The sequence below is a fragment of the Eleutherodactylus coqui genome, unplaced genomic scaffold, assembly GCF_035609145.1.
Source record: "Eleutherodactylus coqui strain aEleCoq1 unplaced genomic scaffold, aEleCoq1.hap1 HAP1_SCAFFOLD_206, whole genome shotgun sequence".
Classification (NCBI taxonomy): domain Eukaryota; kingdom Metazoa; phylum Chordata; class Amphibia; order Anura; family Eleutherodactylidae; genus Eleutherodactylus; species Eleutherodactylus coqui.
In genome coordinates this window covers 143,131-162,354 of record NW_027101779.1, presented here as the reverse complement: position 1 = coordinate 162,354, position 19,224 = coordinate 143,131, and the positions used below count along the sequence as shown (strand labels likewise).

The 19,224-nt window shown below is 47.1% G+C and overlaps 1 long non-coding RNA gene across 1 annotated transcript in view; it reads left to right on the top strand.

The window, feature by feature from the left end:
* Window positions 1-18,272: 18,272 nt before the first annotated feature.
* Window positions 18,273-19,224, top strand: part of LOC136591271 (uncharacterized) — a 34,992-nt gene continuing 34,040 nt past the window's right edge. Inside the window, exon 1 of the long non-coding RNA XR_010787949.1 lies at window positions 18,273-18,372. This is a non-coding gene — a long non-coding RNA (uncharacterized lncRNA). The remainder of the gene's footprint in view (window positions 18,373-19,224) is intronic.

Below are 19,224 nucleotides of genomic sequence, written 5' to 3'. Positions count from 1 at the left end.
TCTTACAGGCCTTATCTGCATCCATCAAATCTTTTTACAATGTGATACTACCTTGAACTCGGCTACTCTTCTTACAATTGAGTATCCTGGTTCAATGGGGGGGGGGGGGGAGGAGAAGGCATAGGTGATCTAGGTATTGCAAATCAGCCATTTTTAAATTTTTTGCAACAAGATTCTGATCTTTTTGAAATAGAATATCAGCCTGATTGTCTAGCATTGATGCAACAAGAAAATTTAAGTTTTAAAAAGTTACTGAAAGCCCTTGTTAACAATGCATATTTTGAGTTGTTTTTTATAGATGGTACCAGGGTGATTGACGACTCCACACTGGATATGTAGTGGTCACACAACAAGATGTCCTAAAAGCAGAATGCTCCGCATGTCACAGTACAAGAAGCGGAACTAAAAAGGCCATCACTGAGGCGAGTAGAGTGGCCACAGGTAAGACGGCAACCTTTTACACTGACTCCCGGTATGCATTTGGCATAGCTCATGATTACGGCCCAACAGGGAAGGCCAGACAGTTTTTTACCTCAGCAGGACAGCCAATTAAAAATGATGCAGCGGTCTCACGGAGGCCCTACTTCTACCCGACAAAGTGGAAAGCTCACATCAATTCCTACACCGGAGAAGCAAGAGGCAACACCATCACAGACCACACAGCAAAAGTAGCGGCCCTCAAGCCGTAGAAGAAAAGAAGAATTTAACAATAACTTTGACTAAACCTTGGACTTTGATATGATCTTGGACTTTGATATGAATTTGGACTTTGATACAAACTTTGAACTTTGATATGCTAAAGACTTTACAGTTACAAGCCAGCAAGGAAGAAAAGGAAAAATGGAATAAAAAGGGACGGCATATGGTGAACAGTCAACAGCACTTGCCTACCACGGTCCCTGTGCCCCATGATGGCCCAGCTGACGCACGGAAAGACGCACCTCTATGTCAAAGCATGAACGAGGACGGGTGGCTCCTTGGTTTTCTGTAGCTGCTGCATCATTTGTCCAATTTTGCATGATCTTTGCCGTAAGCAACAGGGCAGAAGTAAATTTGCCACATAACACTTGCCTAGACCACTCTACCCATTTCAGGGATTGCAAATTGGCTACACTCAGCTCCCACTTGTTGGGAAGCATGAATATGTGCTTGTTGTTGTTGTTGATGTTTTTCAGGTTGGAGACCTACTCTGTTGCCAAAGTAAATAAGCAGGTAACCGCAATGAAGCTCATGAATGAGGTAATCCGCAGATACGGGGTACCGGAAGTGATTGAGTCAAACAAAGGTACACACTTCACAGGTGAAATAATGCAACACATCATGTCTGTTTTGGGTATATTCCAGGCTTTTCACACACCCTACCATCCACGGAGTAGTGGGAAAGTAGATACAAAAGGCAATGAAGAAAGCGGGCAAATCTTGAATTGAGTGTCTCCCATTGGTTTTTCTTTTTCTTAGGAGGGTACATGCCACAGTATCAGAGTTTGGGGAATGATTTTCTTGTTAATTTTGTCATAGGTCTCTCCAAGGAATTGTCAATAATGCATTCTGCAGTCTCTGCTTTTCTCCCAGGTCCTACAGATGAGTGTCACAATCTGAACCCAGGTGACAGGGTCTATGTAAAAAGTTTGAGAGAGAAACCCTGTTTAAAGGTCCTTACCAGATGTTGCTTACCACCCCAACTGCAGTCAAGCTCGAAGGAAAGCCCACTTGGATCCACACTTCGCACTGAAAAAACTCATGATCCTGCATATCCTTTACATGCTATAATGTGGTACAATTCCTCTAACACACACCTTTGACTACTGTACACTAGCCCCCTGTTTCAGAACAAATTAATACAATCAAATGTGCAATATGAAGAGTACACTGAGGGTAAGAATCCAACACCGCATCGTGCTAAGAGAGATGTTGACACTCAAGGTGGTAACTTTGATCCACATGTATACATAGATGTAATAGGAGTGCCAAGGGGGGTGCGGGATGAATTTAATTCTTGAGATCAGATTAAAGCAGGTTTTGAGTCCTTATTTGCTATTGTCACTGTTAATAATAATGTAGATTGGATGAATTATATCTATTACAATCGGCAGAGATTTGTAAACTACACCAGAGATTCTCTCCTAAGATGAACTGTCAGTGGACTTCCCATTTGCCTAGGGATAGTGCAGAAGACCTTAGCTTCCGGCAAGGGGACACCCTGTGGGGTGTTAACTTGTACAGATAGAGGGTATGGATGCCCGGAAATAAGCCCAGGGAATCCATGGCCTCCTTCTGAGGTGAGGTAGGGATCCCCCCTCCTAGGAGTAGGGACTTACGGGCAGTGGAGAAACCCTGACACAAGGGAGAGGCGACCGAGGAAGAGTGCAAGGTCTGGTGCTTGATCTCCGTATTAAGTTTTTAGGGGGGTTTGAGAAGGAAATATATATATCCTTGTAGGTAGAAAAGAAAACACTGGAATATATACATTTATATAGATATAGTTATGTGCCTTTCTTTTTATATGTATACTAACTTTATTCTCATATGTACTAACTCTATGAAAAACAATACTTCGCCTTACATCAGATATGACAAGATGCTTTGCAAGGCAAACAGAGAAAGAATGTCCAAAGAAACTGGATGAAGGTTAAAGTGAAGGAGAGAAGAGATATGGAGAATGCATGCTTAGCTGCTTTCTTAGAATTGAGTGGGTGATTCTTTGCACTGGAGTTAATTGAATACGTGATTTTCTGTACATAAGCCAGAGGCGCCATATCAAGATAACGACTGTTCAACTATGCATCTGAACTTTCACTATCTCAGGCCGGAAATCCGGACTTTCCATATATGGTTATACGGTGGAGTTGAGCCAATGAGCTCATCACCCATTTCTAGTTATGAGACCAAAGGGTATAAGATCCCATGTAATCTGTAATAAAGCGCGCGGCGCAGTCATGTCCCCGTGTGAGGAACTATACCAGACTTCCGTGTGTGGTGTTTTCTTCTTTACCGCCGGCAGCGGGGCAAGTGGGGTGGGCCTGATTGGTGCTGTACTTAGAATTTCTCTGACATCCATAGCCACCTGTATCATATCTTGCATCCAAGCTAGAGGTAGTACAACAGCGTACTTGAACCTTCATGCATCTCTTATCACATCTTGCATTCAAGCTAGAGGCGGCCCAACAGGGTATTAGACCTCTATGCCCACCCTTATGACATCTTGTATGCAAGCAAAAGGCGGTACAACAGGGTACTAGAGCCTCCATGCTCCCCCTTATCAAATCTTGTATGCAAGATAGAGACGATACAGCAGGGTACTAGAGCCTCCTTTCAAGGGGTCAGTTTTTCACAATAAATTATCCTTTTGCACTGATATTGTAATCACTTACTTGTATCAAATATCAGAGAGAAAGTTTCATTCCATTCCAACAACTTCTCTTATGGGAGAGATTGCTTTTTGACAATGAGTGTACATGGCGGATTCTAAATCTGTATGTGGGTTTTGAGAGCAGAATTCAACCTTTAAGACCTAAGGCAAACTGCACCAAAATCCATGGCAAAATTCTTACCATTTTGTTTTTTCATTAAACTAAGCTTTTTATGAAGGGGTAGAAGAAGAACATCTTTTGGGTCCACAAGAGGCTCAGCAACGACATTTTTCTCGGCAGAGTCAAGATTTATTGCAGGCCAGTCCGCTTGAATGTAATTTGATTTCCTATCCCTACTCCAAGTGCTGCAGACCTCTTTTCAAATATTTTCCTATCCCTACTGTCCCACATACATAAAAAGCAACAATATTTAGTGTACCCCAGTTGCATTCCTAAGAGTACAACCATGACTTTTAGATTTTCCTCTTGTGTTCAGCATATTTGATTGAGTCGAGGAGGGCTGTCATGTTTGCATAAAAGTCTCCTTCACGTGAACTGCATGACCAACAGGAAAAGAAGGAAGACGGTTGCTGTTGTGAAGTAATACAGCTTTCAAACTAAGCTTGGAGGAGTCTATGAATAGCCTCCATTTAGTTGGATCATGGTTCAGATTCAAACATTTTATCCAGCCATTAACGTCGCAGCAAGCAACCAGATTGGTTTTATTCCGAAAAAAAGAAGCAGATCCCCCTGACGTTGGAGAAGACTCCATTGCTGTAGTCTTGACCCTAGAAGTTACGCCTTCTCCTTTGACAAGTCAAGCTTTCGAATGAGATCACTCAATTCCGCGTGACTCAGTCTGTGCCATGTATCATCTTTTACCTCAAAGTCAGGGTCATGGGATGTGGAAGGCTTGTTGAGTTCTTCTTTTTCCACACTTTCTTCAGTTTCTACTTTAAACTCATAATGTTGGGGTGGAATAGGAACTGGTCAACTATCTGAATGTGGAATAGCAGATGGAAGATTTGGGTATTGAACTGTTCCTGTTTTCTTCATTGACAATCCTTCCTTTATAGGCTGAGTCAAGCAGAAATAGCAGTCATCTGTATGGTTTGTAGGCTACTGCCAAACCATAGGCACGGCAAAAGCCATAGATAATTTTTTATTTTTCAGCCAATCTCGTAGTTTAACTGAGCAAGAGTTGAAACATATATGTGGAGCCCATGACTTATCCTGGTCCCCTACATTCATACCAAAATAATGCTGATAGGCAGTCTTTATAAGATTGCGTTTCTGAGACGAAAATGTTATTTCACCACAAATGTAACAAAAATTCTTCACTAAATTTACACATTTTTGTGGCATTTTGATATAGAAAATGTTACACTTCAAAGGCACTCCAAAACCAGAAATTCTGAGAAAAGGTAAAGCAAAAACAATATGAAACTCAGTCATAGCAACACTTATTATGTTTATAACCTACAAACATATGGAGAACGTTGTGTTATGTCAGATGAGAGGTGTGAGAACTACCCCCACCCCAAAAAAAACTCCAACAAAATAAGAATGTAAACTCTAAGAAATGATATGTCACTGTATCTCCAAAGCAAGAGCTAATCGGTCATTTTTATGTTGATTTTTGAATTCAGCAGATGAAAATACATAAGAATACGCTAATTTTGAGCCCGAAACAAAATCATCATTGGGCAGTGTAATCAATGTTAAATTTGTACGGCTTCTAAATGGTTAAAAAAACGAAAGCTTTTCAAATCTGCATCCAAAATAAGGTAAACGGATGGAAATATATATCCTAGCAAAAATGTGTACAGTATGTTTGTACATATTTATTATATTACAATTGAAAATGTGAAAAAATGAGAATTTAAAAAAAAATTGCCCAATTTTGGCGCTTTTAATAAATATACACAAATATTATTGGACTTCTGACCTAGTTGGGATAATTTGCACTCACAATGCCTAGGCCTGTGTTCCTTCCAGATTCCGTGGGGTCTGCTCTGACTCGTACTTTCGCTGCTGCAGGGAGGAAAAAGTCTCTCTGACGGCTGGGTCCACCATCTTTGTATCACTATCTCCCTGGCTTGTGATTGGCTCAGACTGGCTGGTCTGAGACTCAGCTTTCCCTCTTGTGTCCGATCTCTCCTACCACATCTTCTCTTCTCTGTCTCTCTCCCTACATTAAACTCTGCCCCCCAATCAATCCTAACCCAGACAGAAACCGCTCACAACACACAGAGCAGGTTAGGGTGACAGGGGTGCAAGAACATACAAGTTGGTTGGGACAACAATGACACAGACATACACACATACACATTCCACATGAGATAGCCAAACAAGAGCTGTGGGGGCCCCAACCTCAGGCAACTACAGTTGTTTGTCTATAATTGTCCTGTATATAACAACCAGTCCACATTTTTTACTAATTAATGTAGAAAAAGAGTTAATTACAAAGGGTTCACTTACTTTTTCTTGTAGCTATATGATATTAAAATCCCTTTTAATTCAGAATTGATCAGGAACTGTCAATCAACACCAGTGCACTGAAACTGCAAATATTAACCCCTTCAGCATTTGTATTTGTTGATGCCTCATGCAGCTACAATGTATATATACATCCTCTACTTTAGCGGCACATCTTATCGTGTAGCTTTCTGCCAGTAGGTTAGCTCTTGCTAATAAACAGTGAGGAATGTAGTGGTCAAAATGAGTCAAATTACCAGCTAGCGACAGGCGAAACCAGAAAATTGAAATGGGGATCTTTGTTCTCAGGTCTTCTATTGATGATAGGCATGGGTGGACTGGCCAGTGAACTCACCAGGAAAATTCCCAGTGGGTCGATTGGGTCCTGGGGCCGGTGCTGGGGGTGACAATTTTTTTTAAATTTGACTGCAGAAGTGACATAAAATAAAAAAAACACATTTACTCACCTGGGTCTGTCTTCTCGGCTCATGGGCTCTGAAGTTCACTCAGCATTGGTTTTGCACTGATTTTCACATTACACGGTCACGTGGTTGCTACAATCAGTCTCCAGCCTCACCAATGCTAGGGACTGGCACTAGACGTAGCGATTACGTGACCATGAAACCCAGGTGAGTGTATGTGGTTTTTAATTTTAATGCATACAATAGGGGGCAAAGGGGATATTATTATTATGATCAGGAGGAGTATTCTTATTACCAAAAGAAGGACAAGTGAGGCATTATTTTTATTACCAGAAGGTGGCCATGAGGGGCATTATTATTACTGAACGGGGACAGTAGGGGCATTGTTACTTAAAGGAGCCCGTATAGGATTTTATTACTTAGTGAGAGTATAAAAGAAGGCACTTTTACTTTGTATGGGGCACTAAAAGTGGTACTTACTCTGTGGTGCCTACAGAGAGCACAAAAAGGGAATACTCTTATGCTTTATTACTATCTGGGCCACTCTGGATAGGAAGATTATGTAGAAGTATGCAAAACAAAGGCAGGTGGCTAGAAAATTGAGGAGTCACAGATGTCTATGTGTCAAATTCTGCAGACACAGGTTGTGACTGGGAGAAGTCATGATCGCAGTCTGGGCCATATGGATAAAAGGGAAGGGGTATTGGTATTCTTTAAAACCCTTTACTTTCCTAGCACATAGCCAGGTCGTTTCTGAACTGCTCATACTTGTCGAACGATCATATGATGTTGTCTACTGGTGGTCTGTCGAGGGGGTCCTGAGCCCAGTCCCCTTGTGTGCCCTTACACATCCACTGGTCCCAACACCTCCTAACAGTCTGGTCAGAACGGTCCAGGTGTCGGCAATTCCTTAATATGACCATCCAGCTTCTTACATCCCAAGAAAAACCTTCTGTGTGTCTTAGAGGCGTCTAGTGGTCAACAAGCTCTACACAAGCAGAAGAAGAGGTCACTGCACACAAGTAATCACTGCTAAAAGGGATGAAGCTGATTTTTAATCTGCATGAATTATTTTAGCTCCTGTTGTTCTAGCGTATGAAGCGGGGTTTTAAAAAAAAACAAGAAAAACCCCAACATATTCTGACTCTTCGAACTTCGCGCCAGTGTGTGTGAGCGTGAAAAGACGGGTCCTGCCGTAACTCTTCTTGCACACAACATGCGAGCGTCCCGGTAGTGGAAACTAAACCAGTGATCAGTGGTTTCGTATCGTCCCATCATGCGGCCACATAACGGCCCGTGTGTTGAGGCCCTTACCAAGGATATTCATCGGGGATCTTACAAGATGCTATATAATACAAACCTGCAGCAAGATAGTGTTACATGAGACTGGATTTATCACCAAATCACAGCAAAATCATGGAGATTCTGATCCTGCCCTTATACTTTGTATTACTAGTCAGCATTATTATAGTATTACTACTGCTGATTCCGGAAGGTCTCAGATGCTCCTCGAATCGCTTCTCTAAGATGTGACAAATGTCTTCTCTAGCAGTATAAGGCTGCTGTCACGCCTGCGTTGGGGTCGCTTCAGGGTTTCCGTCTCTCTGCTCCATTTTTGGAGAAGAGAAACTGAAATAAAACAGAAAACAACGAATCCATTTTTTCCCCATTGATTCCAATGGGGTTTCAATAAAGCAGAAAGGCTTCCGTATGCTTCCATTTCATTAGATTTTCGTTTCTTTGGATGATAAAATAGCGCAGTCTGCAGCGTGATTTTTCTGTTTAAAAAACGTAGGCCTGACAGAATGAAGGCAAACAGAAGCCTTTCTGTTATTTTTCAAACCCCATTGAAATCACTTGGGTAATAAATCATTTTTTCTCTCCTCTAAAAATGGAAACCGTGAACTGACCGTCACGCAGGTGTGAGCGCGGCCTTATTCTGTAATCCCTGTGCCTCGTGTTTTGTATGTGGGATATATGTGTTTGTCAGAACTTCCAAGTCATTTCATGTTTTAGAATCTCAAACATTTTGATCTTAATTAGAGATGAGTGAACCTACTCGTATTGAGTAATTACTCGATCGAGCACCGCGATTTTCAAGTACTTCCGTACTTGGGTGAAAAGATTCGGGTGGCGGGGGGAGGCGTGGCGGAGCGGGGGATAGCAGCAGGGAACAGGGGGAGCCCTCTCTCTCTCCCTCTCCCCCCCACTCCCCGCTGCAACCCCCCACTCACACACGGCGCCTGCCGAATCTTTTCGCCCGAGTATGGAAGTACTCGAAAATCGCGGCGCTCGGGCGAAAAAAGGGCCTGGCCGAGTATGCTCGCTCATCTCTAATCTTAATGTAACACATACAACAACAGTAGTTTCAGGCTTCCCTCACACAGGCGTTGTGGTAAGCGCTACGATTTATATTGCGGGGCTTTGCAGCATTTTACTTTAGTTTTGATGAGGAACGCGAAACGCTCAAAAATAGAACAAACCCTGCTGGAAAATCACAGCGCTAAAAGTCACTGCAATCGAGCGGCTGTCTGAGCGGTCTAATCGAAAACAATGGGAGCGCTATACCGCGATGCTGAAAACGCCGCTCTAGTCGTGGTAAAAAATGTCTCTATGAGGGAGACCGTAGGCAGGTGTGAAAAATGCTGCAAAGTGAGAATGCTTTCAGAAAGAGAAGAAGTGTTCTCAGTTTCATCAAAAACCAAAATGCAAAGTGAGTGAAGAGAGGAATCTAAATCAGTATTTGGTGTGACCGCCCTTTACCTTCACAACAGCATCAGCTCTTCTAGGAACGCTTGCACACAGTTTGTGAAAGAGCTCGGCAGGGAGGTTGTTCCAGACATCTTGGAGAGCTAAGTACAGATCTTCTGTGGATGTCGGCTTGTGAAACCATTGGTCACGTTTTGCGGGCGTGATTTTAATCGCTTAGTAAGGTTGGACTTGATGGATATTTGTCTGTTTTCAACCTGCATAAACCAAGTAGCTGAAGAGTTTGTGCCTGCTGCTGACGTCTCCTGATGCCCCCCACTGATGACGGTTGTCCCACCAGACCCCTTGTTCCCCGTCTTCCAGTAGTCAGGCCATATTCAGCGTCAGAAACATCCAACACGGACTTCAATGGAAATCCATGGCATAAATCTGCATGTTAACGGTAGATCTCTGACATGGATCTGGATTAGAGCTGCCGTACGTACGCACACCAACTACTTGCATTCAGTCTGTATGTGGATACACCGCTGCGGAATCCACATCAACAAGGGACATGTCACTTCTCTTCTTTCCATGAAGCCTTTGGGCCATGTGCTGTCTGTGGTAAATCCCGGGCAGCACATGACCCCATTATAGCCTATGGGTCTATGCAGATTAACGAGGACCGCTAACTCATCGCATGCTCTATTCCTGTCCGTATCACGCTGATGCATGGCTATGTGCTATATCCAAGTGAGTCCGACAGCACATGGACAAGTCTCCGCGTGTTGTCCGATGCAAGGTAAACCCCAATCACTCGGGCGCAACTTGCACACACGGTAGGTGTGCACACAGACTAATGCAGATTCCACCATGTGAACACGGCCTAATGGATACAAGTAGTAATCTTGTATATACTCTATGCAGCACTAGTTACAGGAGGTCCAACCATGTGAACACGGACTAATGGGTACAAGTAGTAATCTTGTATATACTCTATGCAGCACTAGTTACAGGAGGTCCAACCATGTGAACACGGCCTAATGGGTACAAGTAGTAATCTTGTATATACTCTATGCAGCACTAGTTACAGGAGGTCCAACCATGTGAACACGGCCTAATGGGTACAAGTAGTAATCTTGTATATACTCTATGCAGCACTAGTTACAGGAGGTCCAACCATGTGAACACGGCCTAATGGGTACAAGTAGTAATCTTGTATATACTCTATGCAGCACTAGTTACAGGAGGTCCAACCATGTGAACACGGCCTAATGGGTACAAGTAGTAATCTTGTATATACTCTATGCAGCACTAGTTACAGGAGGTCCAACCATGTGAACACGGCCTAATGGGTACAAGTAGTAATGCTGTATATACTCCATGCAGCACTAGTTACAGGAGGTCCAACCATGTGAACACGGCCTAATGGGTACAAGTAGTAATCTTGTATATACTCTATGCAGCACTAGTTACAGGAGGTCCAACCATGTGAACACAGCCTAATGGGTACAAGTAGTAATCTTGTATATACTGTATGCAGCACTAGTTACAGGAGGTCCAACCATGTGAACACAGCCTAATGGGTACAAGTAGTAATGCTGTATATACTCCATGCAGCACTAGTTACAGGAGGTCCAACCATGTGAACACAGCCTAATGGGTACAAGTAGTAATCTTGTATATACTCTATGCAGCACTAGTTACAGGAGGTCCAACCATGTGAACACAGCCTAATGGGTACAAGTAGTAATCTTGTATATACTGTATGCAGCACTAGTTACAGGAGGTCCAACCATGTGAACACAGCCTAATGGGTACAAGTAGTAATGCTGTATATACTCCATGCAGCACTAGTTACAGGAGGTCCAACCATGTGAACACAGCCTAATGGGTACAAGTAGTAATCTTGTATATACTCTATGCAGCACTAGTTACAGGAGGTCCAACCATGTGAACACGGCCTAATGGGTACAAGTAGTAATGCTGTATATACTCCATGCAGCACTAGTTACAGGAGGTCCAACCATGTGAACACAGCCTAATGGGTACAAGTAGTAATCTTGTATATACTCTATGCAGCACTAGTTACAGGAGGTCCAACCATGTGAACACGGCCTAATGGGTACAAGTAGTAATCTTGTATATACTCTATGCAGCACTAGTTACAGGAGGTCCAACCATGTGAACACGGCCTAATGGGTAGAAGTAGTAATGCTGTATATACTCCATGCAGCACTAGTTACAGGAGGTCCAACCATGTGAACACGGCCTAATGGGTACAAGTAGTAATCTTGTATATACTGTATGCAGCACTAGTTACAGGAGGTCCAACCATGTGAACACGGCCTAATGGGTACAAGTAGTAATCTTGTATATACTCTATGCAGCACTAGTTACAGGAGGTCCAACCATGTGAACACGGCCTAATGGGTACAAGTAGTAATGCTGTATATACTCTATGCAGCACTAGTTACAGGAGGTCCAACCATGTGAACACGGCCTAATGGGTACAAGTAGTAATCTTGTATATATAAAGCTGAAAGCCCTCACTGACTCACTGACTGATTGACTGACTCGCCAAACGTTCTCCAACTTCCCGATATCGTAGAAACATGAATTTTGGCACGAGCATAGATTATCTCCAAAATAGGAAAAGTAATTGGGTCCCAACTCGATTATTCAATTCTAGCGCAAAAGAATTGGCGTCGAAATTTTACGTACATAATCTAAATCTGTCACTTCCCAATGTCATAGAAACTTAAAATTTGGCACTGGCATTGATTATGACATAAATAGGAAAAGCTAATGGGTCCCAACTCGATTATTCAATTCTAGCGCAAAAGAATTGGCTTCAAAATTTTTCGTGCGGAATGTAATTTTTTCACTTTCCGGTGTCATAGAAATGGGAAATTTGGCACGAGCATTGATTATGTCATAAACAGGAAAAGCTAATGGGTCCCAACACCATTATTCAATTCTATGTGCAAAAGAATTAGCGTCCAAATGTTACGTAGATAATGAAAATCTCTCACTTCCCAATGTCATAAAAACATGAAATTTGACACAAGCATTGATTGTGTCATAAATATGAAAAGTTAATGGGTCCCAACTCGATTAGTCAATTCTAAGCGCAAAAGAATTAGTGTCCAAATTTTATGTACGTAATCTAATTCTCTCACTTCCTGATGACATTTTATATAAAGGAAACGTTGCATGGTTTCCTCCACGTGGTGTTTCCTGGGTAACGCAGAGAACTATGCAAAATGGTGAACATATGTTTTTCTTCAGTATCTCTAAAGTAACCACGACTTCGTAAGATTTTCCGTGTGAACACCAGATAAACACCAGTACCAAATTAACTCGGGCAAAGCCAGGTATATCAGCTAGTCTTGTATATACTCTATGCAGCACTAGTTACAGGAGGTCCAACCATGTGAACACGGCCTAATGGGTACAAGTAGTAATCTTGTATATACTCTATGCAGCACTAGTTACAGGAGGTCCAACCATGTGAACACGGCCTAATGGGTACAAGTAGTAATCTTGTATATACTCTAAGCAGCACTAGTTACAGAAGGTCATGTGAAAGACCTGTGGATGTGAGGCATTTTCATGTGGCAGCAGCGCCAGCCCCATTGAAAGCAGTGGGAGAACTCTGGGAGATTCTCTGTGACAGCAGCAGCAGGGGATTTCTTCATCCCCGCAGGGAATCGCTTCACCCCAGTCAGGGCTGAAGGGATTTCCCCACCACATCTTAAGGGATTCCCCGAGAGGATGAAGGAATCTCCTGCCGCTGCTGTAATGGAGGATGACCGAGTTCTCCCATTGCTTTCAATAAGCAATGGGCGATATCGCAGACAGATAGAACATGCTGCGATCTGTTTCTCACATAGCACCGTGCTGCCATGTGGGATAATATCTCTCATGTGTATGAACCTATTAAAATGAATGGGATTCATGTTTGTGCGTCTCGCAACGCAGAAATCTCACCCGATCTTATCAGCCGTGTGAAACTGGCCTTATTCTTTAGTTGCGGGTTTGTAACTAATTGCAACCTCCGTCCCCCGGAGACTGAACCTAGCTATCGGGTTGTTCAATATAAAGTTGTCTTCAGGTCCTTTTAGACGAGCCGATTCTATTATTGTTCGACCGGGCGAATGGCGTCACCGCGGCCTCGTTCACTTGTGCTCTCTGTTTAGACAGGCAGATCCATTGTTGAATCATTCAGTCTGTATAAACGGAACAATAAGTGAAGGAGCCGATGGTGGCGTATATGCCTGCAGAAAATGAATGAAACGCGAATGAATATCGTTTGTCGTCCAGTCGTTGGCTCGCTTTTAGACTGAACGATTTTTATTCACTTTCGCTTGTTTGAACGATAATCGCTCCGCCTGTAGGCACCTTTAGGCCTCATGTCCACGGGGAAAATCAGGCCCGCTACGGATTCTCCATGGAGAATCTGCAGCGGGTCCCTCCTGCCCCGCGGACATGAGCGCTGAAAATCAGAATAAATCAGAATTAACTCACCTCCCGCACGCTCCGGATACTTCCTTCGCCGCGGCGTCATCTTCTCTGCGTCGCGGCCGGATCTTCTTTCTTCGGCCCGGCGGATGCGCAGGATGACGTCGGTGACGTGCCCCGCGCATGCGCCGTCCCGAAGCAAAATGATCCGGCCGCGACTGAGAGAAGATGACGCGGCGGCGAAGAGAAGAAACGGAGCGGGTGAGTAAAATCTGATTTTTGTTTCCCGCGGATCCGGACGGCTTCCATAGGCTTCAATAGAAGCCCGTGGGAGCCGTCCCCGCGGGAGACCCGCATGAAAATGGAGCATGGTCCAGATTTTTTCATGCTCCATTTTTTTTTTTAAATCACTTTTATTGACCATCCGCGGGTATTTATCTACCCCGCGGGTGGTCAATGCATCCCTATGGGGTGCGGATCCGCGTGCAGGAGAAGAGTTAAAATCTGCTGCGGATTTTAATTCTTTTGCCCGTGGACATGAGCCCTTAGGCCTCATGTCCACGGGGAAAATTAGGCCCGCTACGGATTCTCCATGGAGAATCTGCAGCGGGTCCCTCCTGCCCCGCGGACATGAGCGCTGAAAATAGGAATTTAAAAGAATTTACCCATCCGGAGCGGTTCGGGAAAGTCTTCTCTTCCTCACGGCCGGATCTTCTTTTTCGGCCGGCGGATGAACTCGGCACGTCGCCGGCGTGCCGCGCGCATGCGCCGGGCACATCCGCCGAGCCGAAGCAAGAAAGATCCGGCCGTGAGGAATAGAAGACCTTCCCGGTCCGCTCCAGATGGGTAAATTCTTTTAAATTCCTATTTTAGGTCTCCCGCGGATCCGGACGGCTTCCATAGGCTTCAATAGAAGCCCGCGGGAGCCGTCCCCGCGGGAGACCCGCACGAAAATGGAGCATGGTCCAGATTTTTTCATGCTTCATTTTTTTTTAAATCCCTTTTATTGACGATCCGCGGGTATTTATCTACCCGCGGGTGGTCAATGCATCCCTATGGGACGCGGATCCGCGGGCAGGAGAAGAGTTAAAATCCGCTGCGGATTTTAATTCTTCTTTTGCCCGTGGACATGAGCCCTTAGGGAACTGGGCTGTCATTATTCCGACTACCTGGAGAGGGATGCCCTGCCTGGGGGGCTCATACATTTGGCCCCAGCATGGCCGGTAGGCTGCAGCCGCCTGAGGGAAGAGAGGAAGACCTTCAGCTGACGCCAGGCCCGGGAGCGATGGCCAACATAATGACCATATTTGCGCATGCTTTTACGTACCTAAAGCAAAGGTGTAATAGAACGTCAATGTATTTACTCCGATGAGTGCGTTTTGCACGAGGATTTTGCGTACTTGGACAAAAGTAGGAACTGTCGTATTTTCCTGTGGTTTGTGCAGCAAAGTCCCCCAGAGAAGTCTATGGGAGGAGCGCAAATACGCAAGAGGGAGCGTGAAACACTGCGCAAAACACGGGGAATACAACACATCTGGAGCTTTTAAAGCTAAATGGTTTTTTAATCCACGGAGGGGTGTGTCGTGTGACCTGGCCCTGCGTTCGCACAAAGTACAGAACTACACGCAAACACGAGCGCAAATATACTTAATTCACTATAATGCGCTGCGGCGAGTGTTTTTCTGCATATGGTCGTGTGAAGAAGCTCTAAGGCCGGGCTCACACGGCCAAAAGTGTAAAGCGCAGCGTGGAGCCGGCTGTGACCATGCATATGGCGGCAAAATCCTACTGCACATGACTGTGTACTCACGCACCCCGCCATGCGCAGCACACCTGTGTCTTTTTATACTCCCCTTAGTGATGATGCGTATACCCCCGCCCGTATGCATGTAATTGTATATACATACGCGTATATATGCTTGGCAATAGAGAATAATGGGCTCTAACTCACGTATTAATGGTGCTTGTGTATTACGCAGTTCCTTCTGATAAGCGTACAGCAATGTAAGTGATGTTGAGTTACCGCGTATCGCACAGCGTACAGATCCCATGTAATACGCTGTAAACATACGGACGTGTGACTAGCCCTGAGACAGGCTGTGAGGTAACAGCCATCGCAGGACCTTCGGCCACCAGCCATGGCTTCTTCATCTGCCCCAATAGGGCCACCAGCTGCTTCCCTACAGAATGGGGGCCGCTGCCGCAGTGTGTGAACGGCCGTGGGAAGGGGACTGCAGCCGTCTGTCGGGACATGTATTCTGTAGACGGCCCCTGTCGTGACATCCTCCAGGCTGGTGACAGAGCAGAGCCCTCCTCCTCGGCTGCCTCACTCTCCGCCTCAGTGCTACAGTCTCGGACGGAGGACATTACTCCGGTGATGGGAGCCGGGCTGCTGACAGGAGGATGCGGGAAACACGGTAAGCCGGGGGAGACGGGAGGATGAGCTGTGATATATCGTGCAGGGGCGTAGCTAGAGGCTCATGGGCCCGGGTGCAAAAGTTTAGCTTGGGGCCCCCTTCCAGACCCGTCCACCCACCACTCCTTTTCACAGCTACTCCTTGTATATCACTTTTAGCTACATTACTGTTTTTTTTAATGACCCATCAATGGATCATTAGTAATCAGGGGTTTTAGATTTTTAAAACATCCAGAACACAAGCCTCAAGGCACGCTTTGCTTCCTCAGGAAAGAAAAAAATAATTCTATATACACATACATAATACAGGCACACATACATTGGAGACAGCATGAGCTAACTTTTATCACATGTTAGGGCTCATGTCCACGACCAGGTTTTCACCACGTATTATGCACACGTGGTAATCCCAGCATGCTCTCTTTCTCTGCGTACCACGTAACGTGAGCCCTGTACACTTGTATGATACACTGCCCATACACATTACATTGTTTTCATACGCATTGTCACTCTAAACAGAGTGGGGAATTAAAAAAAGAATCCCCCTGTGCATGTGCAGTGCTACACAAGGCCATATGTGGTCCCTGCCGGCAGCGTGCATGGTTGGGAAATGTGTGAGATGCCGGTGGTCTCCCACAGTGTTGTAGGCTTACAGCTGTGGCATTGAGCCCTCAGTCACCAATACAGCGGCTCGGTTCTAGCATACCTCTAATAGTGAAGTCAGGTGCCGGCTCGCAGAACCCCCCTCACTCACCCCCACTCCCCATCACACAGAACCCCCCTCACTCACCCCCACTCCCCATCACACAGAACCCCCCTCACTCACCCCCACTCCCCATCACACAGAACCCCCCTCACTCACCCCCACTCCCCATCACACAGAACCCCCCTCACTCACCCCCACTCCCCATCACACAGAACCCCCCTCACTCACCCCCACTCCCCATCACACAGAACCCCCCTCACTTACCCCCACTCCCCATCACACAGAACCCCCCTCACTCACCCCCACTCCCCATCACACAGAACCCCCCTCACTCACCCCCACTCCCCATCACACAGAACAACCCTCACTCACCCCCACTCCCCATCACACAGAACAACCCTCACTCACCCCCACTCCCCATCACACAGAACAACCCTCACTCACCCCCACTCCCCATCACACAGAACAACCCTCACTCACCCCCACTCCCCATCACACAGAACAACCCTCACTCACCCCCACTCCCCATCACACAGAACAACCCTCACTCACCCCCACTCCCCATCACACAGAACCCCCCTCACTCACCCCCACTCCCCATCACACAGAACACCCCTCGTTTCCCCCACTCACCAGCACACACAGAACCCCCCTCACTCACCCCCACTCCCCATCACACAGAACAACCCTCACTCACCCCCACTCCCCATCACACAGAACCCCCCTCACTCACCCCCACTCCCCATCACACAGAACAACCCTCACTCACCCCCACTCCCCATCACACAGAACCCCCCTCACTCACCCCCACTCCCCATCACACAGAACCCCCCTCACTCACCCCCACTCCCCATCACACAGAACCCCCCTCACTCACCCCCACTCCCCATCACACAGAACCCCCCTCACTCACCCCCACTCCCCATCACACAGAACCCCCCTCACTCACCCCCACTCCCCATCACACAGAACCCCCCTCGCCCCCCCACTCCCCATCACACAGAACCCCCCTCGTTTCCCCCACTCACCATCACACACAGAACCCCCCTCACTCACCCCCATTCCCCATCACACAGAACCCCGCTCACTCACCCCCACTCCCCATCACACAGAACACCCCTCACTCACCCCCACTCCCCATCACACAGAACCCCCCTCACTCACCCCCCCCCTCCCCATCACACAGAACCCCCCTCACTCACCCCCACTCCCCATCACACAGAACCCCCCTCACTCACCCCCACTCCCCATCACACAGAACCCCCCTCACTCACCCCCTCCCCATCACACAGAACCCCCCTCACTCACCCCCACTCCCCATCACACAGAACACCCCTCGTTTCCCCCACTCACCATCACACACAGAACCCCCCTCACTCACCCCCACTCCCCATCACACAGAACCCCCCTCACTCACCCCCACTCCCCATCACACAGAACCCCCCTCACTCACCCCCCACTCCCCATCACACAGAACCCCCCTCACTCACCCCCACTCCCCATCACACAGAACCCCCCTCACTCACCCCCACTCCCCATCACACAGAACACCCCTCGTTTCCCCCACTCACCATCACACACAGAACACCCCTCACTCACCCCCCTCCCACCTCTTAATCAAACCGAGGACGTTCCCTCTCACTGACTGCACTTACTTTCACTATGGTCTCTGCGCAGGCAGCCCCTCTTGCACATCGGCGTTTCCTCCCAGGAACTCCGCTCAGACTCCTCCCCTCTGATGATCTCTGTGCTGGAGAACCAGATGGGGGAGGGGTCTGAGCGGAGGTCCTGGGAGGAGCGCCGATGTGCCCGGAGAGGCTTCCTGCCTGCGCAGAGACCATAGTGAAAGTAAGTGCAGTCAGTCAGTGTCGCCTGACTGACTGCAAAGTAAGCCCCGTGGGCCCCCTGGGGCTCAGGGGCCGGGTCGCAACCGCACCCCCAGCACCCCCTATATGTACGCCAGTGATATCGTGTATATCCCGACAGACAGACAGACTGCTGTGTGTATATACTGTATGTGTGCATGGGGGTCGGGAGGACATGTCAGCTGTACGGCACGGGGGTAACAAGTTGGTCTAGTCAGCATGCAGCCCGGACTAGTTGTTGTACTTGGTTACCAAGGAGCAGGACTGTCAGCCACAACACAAGGCTGCCTGAGGAGAGGAGGCTGCGGAGGGAAGCCCTGCACGAGGGGGTGTGAGGGCTGTCAGAGAGGGGAGGGGAATATGAGGGCTGGAATGGAGGTGAGAGGGGTATGAGGGCTGGCATGGAGGTGAGGGGGGTGTGAGGGATGGCATGGAGGTGAGGGTGTATGAGGGCTGGCATGGAGGTGAGGGGGGTATGAGGGCTCGCATGGAGGTGAGAGGAGTATGAGGGCTGGCATGGAGGTGAGGGGGTAGGAGGGCTGGCGTGGAGTTCAGGTGTGTGTGAGGACTGGCATGGAGATGAGAGGGGTATGAAGGTTGGCATGGAGGTGAGGGGGCTATGAGGGCTGGCATGGACGTGAGGGGGATATGAGGGCTGGCATGGAGGTGAGGGGGGTATGAGGGCTGCCGTGGAGGTGAGGGGGATATGAGGGCTGGCATGGAGGTGAGGGGGGTGTGAGGGATGGCATGGAGGTGAGGGGGTAGGAGGGCTGGCATGGAAGTGAGGGGGGTATGAGGGCTCGCATGGAGGTGAGAGGAGTATGAGGGCTGGCAT